At 42.2% G+C, this 7,594-nt stretch overlaps 1 long non-coding RNA gene across 1 annotated transcript; it reads right to left on the bottom strand.

Annotated features, from left to right (window-relative positions):
• LOC114822917 (uncharacterized) lies at positions 1-7,594 on the bottom strand. Its single transcript, XR_011581741.1, has 5 exons — positions 7,263-7,594; positions 7,085-7,175; positions 1,754-6,432; positions 1,576-1,666; positions 1-922 (listed from the first exon to the last, which is right to left on the bottom strand). It is a non-coding gene; the product is annotated as an uncharacterized lncRNA (long non-coding RNA).

The following is a 7,594-nucleotide window of genomic DNA, read 5'->3' as shown; positions in this document are numbered from 1 at the left end:
TATAAAAGAATAAAGAATATGCATTTAAGGAACGTGTTCAGAGCATACAACTAACTAGAACATTAAAGGAAATAATATAAAAATTGAATGAACAAGGAATGGGTCCTACACCGAGAGAACTTGAAAATACCGATGCGGAAGTGTCTGGATGCCGGGATTGTACGCCTCGATTCTAAATCTTGAAGGGGGCGCAAAACAAACATGAGTGGACCAATTTGATATAAATATAATAAAACAGTTATCAACGTACTAACCCCCAAGTTTTATGAAAACACATATATAATGATAAACATAGGTTTTCTGAAACCTAGCATGCCGTGCAGTATCTCAAATCATAACTCATATATAATAATCACTAGTGAATTGTCCGATATAACCCCCAGGCCCTAGCCAGTCTCCCCGTCTCTGAGCAGACAGTCAGAGGAAAATAACCCCCAGGCCCTAGCCAGTCTCCCCGTCGCTGTGCTAAATAGCCAGAGGAAAACACACTTCAGGCCCTATGCCAGCACCAAACCGTCACCCGGGACGGACCGGAATCTATCCCTACGTCCCGTAGCGGAAAGGACCACTAGGTAAGTACAAAACCATTGAACATATATATATTGAAAAACAATTTCATAGTATAAAGTCATCCATCATCTATACTATAAAGAGGTGTTCGAAACATGTTCTAAATATCATATCGTCATCCATAAGATATTCTATAAGAACACGGGTTATAGGAAAAATAATAATAATTTAAAGTAGCCTCAATAAGCATGTTATCTCACAAAACGTTTCATAAAACGTAATCATTAAATCATGCCTTTCATGTATGCATTTCCACTATTAAAACATGCTTTTGAAGGGGTCCACTCACAATACTTAGCCGCCGAAGAGTCACGCAAACTAACGAACAAGAAAACGTCACCAATAATTGCCCCTAAGCACATAAAGGGTCCAATTAATAAAACTCTATTTTAACAATTGAATTGGGAAAACGGACTTAAAAAACGGGTCCAGGACGTCGAAATTAGCCTAGGAGAGGTCCTGGACGAAACCTCGAAAAGTCAACTAAAAAAGTCAACGTTGACCGTTGACCGGTCAAAGTCAACTCTGACCGTTGACTAGGTCAACAGTCAGAGTCAACTAGTCAAGGACAAAGCCAGAATGGGCTTGGGGTTTGGGTTTTAATTAAGCTAAAGGGACTTGGGAAAAGGGCTGAAAGCCCACTTTACAATTGGCCCTAAGGCCTTACTTCCTAAAACAGAAAATAAATAAAAACCTTAAAAAGGTTTCTTGGGTTTGACTAATGGGCTACGGGCCCTAAATTCCTAATGGCCCGAAGGCCTTTAAGGGTCCTAAAACAATTACAATTAAATAAAATAATTAAAAGTAAAATAGGCTAGGGTTTTGGGCTTGGCTTCCCAAACCACACGGGCCTAAGGCCCGCTTAGCATGGAACCTGCCTGGGAGGCCTGTCTCGCCGGAGCACCACCACCGGAGCTTCACAGCTCTGGCCGACTTCCACACACAACCCTAGACTTCGATCTAGGTACCAAAACGAAGAGCAAGACGAGGGGAGTATTTCTATACCTTCCTTTCGTCGTGGAATGGCCGGAGATGGCCGGAAAAACCCCCGAGGTCGCCGGAGTTGGGTGTGCTTACACCCGGCTTCGATTTCGTCCTATAACCTCCAAAAATCACGAATTAACTCCAATTAAACCTCAATCTCGCAAGAATCAAGGACGAAAAGAGAGAATTAGGGGCTTACCTAACCGGAGATTGAAAAATCTCGCCGGAGCTCCTTTTCCGGTTCTCTGGGGTCGCGGGAACGAGAGGGAGAGAGAGAGAGAGAGCAGGACGCGGTGATGAAGGGTGATGGGCTTCCTCGCGCGGGGAGATGGGTGCGTGCATGTGTGCGCAGTGCAGAGAAGAGGGAGAGAAGTGAGAGATGAGAGAGAGCCGAGAGGGAGAGACAGGAAGAAAGAAAAGAAAAACAGAAAAGAAGAAGAAAGAAGGGAGTTCACGGGGGAGGGACAGAGAGAGAAGGAAGAGTGACGGGAATGGGGGACACAAAAACAGAAGGTGGGCCCCTTAGGCACACCAATTAAGAATTAAAAACCATTTTTAAATAAAATGGGGGTGAGGTGTTACAATCTACCCCCCTTAAAAGAATTTCGTCCCGAAATTTAAATCACTTACTAAACTGAAATACTCAAAAAAAATAGTAAGAAGAATATATGTATAAAGAGAAATCAAGTCAAAGTGGGTGCATCAAAGAGAATATGCCACACCGTCGCGAGCGGGTTGCAAAATCCTCTATCATGCCTCCAAACTCTTACTTTCATCCCCATCAGTGTAAAAGTAGAAATATACTTTATAAAAATATTAAGTCGAAAACACATAATAGCTTAAGGTCAAAAGTAAGTACATAAAATACGATAACGTCAAAATAGAGATGTAATAACATATAGGTCGAAAACTCGTGCTGAACTTAAAATTGAAAACGGAAAACACTTTCCTCAAAACAATTGAAATGACAAAAACAAATAACTAAAGGAAGTTAAAATACTTATACTAAAAACCAAAACTGAAAATGGAAATGGATCTCGCCCAAGAATTCGTAACTTCACGTACTCCGAGAAAAGATGTGTCTTTGGGTCGAGTCCCAAGAATAACGAATCTGTAACAATTGCCGTAGACCGATCTTCCTGCCCACTTACTTAACGAATCCAACGAATAAGTTATCGATACAACGGTCTGCAGCCCGTGATATCGATCACACATTTGTTGTCTCGATAAGCAAGCAGTAATTTCCTGAGGGTGCACAATTTCACACGTCGTAAATTCGATCCTCCGAATACAAGCTCGCACAACTCCTCTATCAACCAATGTTGCATGTAGCAACTCTCGTACCATGCCACAACAAGTGCCATACTCAAACCGAACAAAATAAAAACTGTCGTTGTAAAACTTTATCCATCACCAAGCGTCCTATCCTCCTCAGTTCTTCCAAATGTGACCAACTACACCAGTGTTTCACCAGTAAAGAACCCTTTTGAAAATTGTACCTTAGGATTCAAGAGAAGTGCAAAGATTATCCGATTCTTGCCTCGACCGTTCTGTAGTGCCATTCCAGAATGCACCAAACAGATTCTCTAGGAGTGTTTTAACAACCACGTACTCATCACAATAAGGTTCAGGAGTGAAGTAATCAAAATATCCGTTGAGACGAACACATATCGTTGGAAAATAACCAATGTGATGCTTATGAATTCTAGTAAGATGGTGATACAATATGCTGACCTTCTGTACTAAAACCTTCAACCAACTCTTACTAAAAGACCGCTCGAACCTCACGCACACGTGCTCTCGAACTAAAGGATCCTGGTGAGAGGTAGTGGAAAGCTGCGTTGAGGCGAACACATGACATCATCAAAAAGGTTTACCAGAGTAAGATATGATGGTTATGAATTGTAGCAAGATAATGAGTGGTGACCATTCAATTCAACATGAAGATAGTGATGCAATATGCCGATCATCTGCACTGCAATCTTCACCAGTTTCTTACCAACATACAGCTTAAACCTCATATCCACATGGAACTCTTTCTGGTAAGTCTGGTAAGTCTGGTAAGTTTGTCAAAATATTATGCTCCTAACATTCCTGTCCAAAACGATAAAAATTGGGCGCACACTTCCGTCGAATCGATCGATCGTGAATTCCTCACTGATTAAGCGAGAAACCATGTCGAGAAGGCTGAAAGAACACTCAAGAATTTGAGGGTCAAAACAAGTCTTTTTGAAGTACAAGATATTTGGATTTGAACGAGAAACCATGCCGAGAACAAACCCTTCCCACCAGTCGTGTAATGTTCCGGCATGATCCAGTTTTACTTTGAGAAACAAACAAGCGAAGGAAAATGAAGATGCAGAAATAGAAGTCACTGTTTATGATTATTTGGCTAATCATCACAATAAGGTTGATTGGTTTCTTAGCCAAAAGAAAATAGGTCTAAGCTCAAGAATAGTTAACAACTGCTTATAAGATTTGACGAGGCCAAAGACATTTCGAAATTCACAATACTTTGTGAGAGCTGTTTCAAAGTTTAAAAATTAAACATAGAACCTCTGAATCAACAGAATGACGATGAAGAAAGATACGAAGCAGCCTGCGTATGCATGCAGTGACACGATTGGCTACCTTAAAATGATGCCTATGAGCAAACCAAAGCTCAATGAGTCCAGAGAAGTTTAGAGTAAGGCTCGATCTTCGTACAATGATGAATATGGTAGAATCTCAAGCCATTACACTAGAAATTACAAGGCTAAACAGTTAACGGACAAGAGCACCGGTCAGTTGGGCTACAAGCAAGAGGTTAAGTTTACCTCTACTGAAAAGTACGAGGACAAGGGGCATTTTACCACTGAGTACCAGACTCAGGTGAAATTCAAGGAATTTGTTTATCCAAACAAGTTTGGATCTTCATCATCCAAATCCAACTACCACAACAACAAGAATTGTAACTCCATTTAGGGAAATTGATGGGAATAGCATCTGCTACCGAGGAGTTTCCCAAGAAAAGTAATTAATGTGAACGAAGTCAACACTCGAAGAATTTGATGTGAAGCTGACGGTCAAAGGTTAGTGAACTTGACTTCGTCGTTGGAATAAACAAGAAGGTAATCGATAAAACAATCACAGAGAATTGTTATAAAGATTCACCCAAATTTCTTCAGAGGTAATGAGTTCGAGAACATTGATTTTGCTCCCACCAACTACCACATACTAACCGTCGTCACCACTAGCACTTACTCGCTTCTTCAATCTGCATTTTGAAAGTTTTGAGTAATTTCTAAAGAGATACGACTCTGCCCGCCATTCCTAAGGAACGCATGTTGCAGAGTACAACACCGCTTCAGAACTCCAGTTGGTCTTAGTCAATTCGTACTGCTAAGATTTTTCCGTTTCCCAAGATTTTGATGCAAAGCCGACTCCGCCCGCAATTCCTAGGGAACGCATGTTGCAGAGTGGCATCGCCATTTCGAATTTACAGCTGGTCTTGACCAGACTTCTTCAATCTGAGATTTCTAAAACCCGTCGTTCCCAAGTAACACCGACTATGCCCGTCATTCCCAGGGAATGCACGTCGTAGAGTATCGATCTGAAGCTGAAAGTCATCCAACAATTCAAACACGTCACCGATGAGGCACAATCCCGACACGAATTCTTGTATATCAACCCGAAGGTGACAATTCAAACAGAGAAAGATTCGCATAACTGCGCCGAATAACACAAAATCCAAAAGTCCTGACATCCAAATGACGTCAAAACCGACACACTACTTTAGTAAGAGAAGATCCTAAGTATGCTCTGAACAAACTAGGCTCTGATACCAATCTGACACGCCCCGATCCCGATATTTCCCCGAATACCAGAATAGGCACGTGCTGGCCGACACCCGAGGGTGACGAAAGCCATTTATTGAGTGCAAATCCTGAAAACAAGGAATTGATAAGGTTTATAAATATAAAAGAATAAAGAATATGCATTTAAGGAACGTGTTCAGAGCATACAACTAACTAGAACATTAAAGGAAATAATATAAAAATTGAATGAACAAGGAATGGGTCCTACACCGAGAGAACTTGAAAATACCGATGCGGAAGTGTCTGGATGCCGGGATTGTACGCCTCGATTCTAAATCTTGAAGGGGGCGCAAAACAAACATGAGTGGACCAATTTGATATAAATATAATAAAACAGTTATCAACGTACTAACCCCCAAGTTTTATGAAAACACATATATAATGATAAACATAGGTTTTCTGAAACCTAGCATGCCGTGCAGTATCTCAAATCATAACTCATATATAATAATCACTAGTGAATTGTCCGATATAACCCCCAGGCCCTAGCCAGTCTCCCCGTCTCTGAGCAGACAGTCAGAGGAAAATAACCCCCAGGCCCTAGCCAGTCTCCCCGTCGCTGTGCTAAATAGCCAGAGGAAAACACACTTCAGGCCCTATGCCAGCACCAAACCGTCACCCGGGACGGACCGGAATCTATCCCTACGTCCCGTAGCGGAAAGGACCACTAGGTAAGTACAAAACCATTGAACATATATATATTGAAAAACAATTTCATAGTATAAAGTCATCCATCATCTATACTATAAAGAGGTGTTCGAAACATGTTCTAAATATCATATCGTCATCCATAAGATATTCTATAAGAACACGGGTTATAGGAAAAATAATAATAATTTAAAGTAGCCTCAATAAGCATGTTATCTCACAAAACGTTTCATAAAACGTAATCATTAAATCATGCCTTTCATGTATGCATTTCCACTATTAAAACATGCTTTTGAAGGGGTCCACTCACAATACTTAGCCGCCGAAGAGTCACGCAAACTAACGAACAAGAAAACGTCACCAATAATTGCCCCTAAGCACATAAAGGGTCCAATTAATAAAACTCTATTTTAACAATTGAATTGGGAAAACGGACTTAAAAAACGGGTCCAGGACGTCGAAATTAGCCTAGGAGAGGTCCTGGACGAAACCTCGAAAAGTCAACTAAAAAGTCAACGTTGACCGTTGACCGGTCAAAGTCAACTCTGACCGTTGACTAGGTCAACAGTCAGAGTCAACTAGTCAAGGACAAAGCCAGAATGGGCTTGGGGTTTGGGTTTTAATTAAGCTAAAGGGACTTGGGAAAAGGGCTGAAAGCCCACTTTACAATTGGCCCTAAGGCCTTACTTCCTAAAACAGAAAATAAATAAAAACCTTAAAAAGGTTTCTTGGGTTTGACTAATGGGCTACGGGCCCTAAATTCCTAATGGCCCGAAGGCCTTTAAGGGTCCTAAAACAATTACAATTAAATAAAATAATTAAAAGTAAAATAGGCTAGGGTTTTGGGCTTGGCTTCCCAAACCACACGGGCCTAAGGCCCGCTTAGCATGGAACCTGCCTGGGAGGCCTGTCTCGCCGGAGCACCACCACCGGAGCTTCACAGCTCCGGCCGACTTCCACACACAACCCTAGACTTCGATCTAGGTACCAAAACGAAGAGCAAGACGAGGGGAGTATTTCTATACCTTCCTTTCGTCGTGGAATGGCCGGAGATGGCCGGAAAAACCCCCGAGGTCGCCGGAGTTGGGTGTGCTTACACCCGGCTTCGATTTCGTCCTATAACCTCCAAAAATCACGAATTAACTCCAATTAAACCTCAATCTCGCAAGAATCAAGGACGAAAAGAGAGAATTAGGGGCTTACCTAACCGGAGATTGAAAAATCTCGCCGGAGCTCCTTTTCCGGTTCTCTGGGGTCGCGGGAACGAGAGGGAGAGAGAGAGAGAGAGCAGGACGCGGTGATGAAGGGTGATGGGCTTCCTCGCGCGGGGAGATGGGTGCGTGCATGTGTGCGCAGTGCAGAGAAGAGGGAGAGAAGTGAGAGATGAGAGAGAGCCGAGAGGGAGAGACAGGAAGAAAGAAAAGAAAAACAGAAAAGAAGAAGAAAGAAGGGAGTTCACGGGGGAGGGACAGAGAGAGAAGGAAGAGTGACGGGAATGGGGGACACAAAAACAGAAGGTGGGCCCCTTAGGCACA

The sequence above is a fragment of the Malus domestica genome, chromosome 05, assembly GCF_042453785.1.
Source record: "Malus domestica chromosome 05, GDT2T_hap1".
NCBI classification, from domain to species: domain Eukaryota; kingdom Viridiplantae; phylum Streptophyta; class Magnoliopsida; order Rosales; family Rosaceae; genus Malus; species Malus domestica.
The sequence above is the reverse complement of the archived record's forward strand: the minus strand, read 5'-3'. Positions and strand labels throughout refer to the sequence as shown.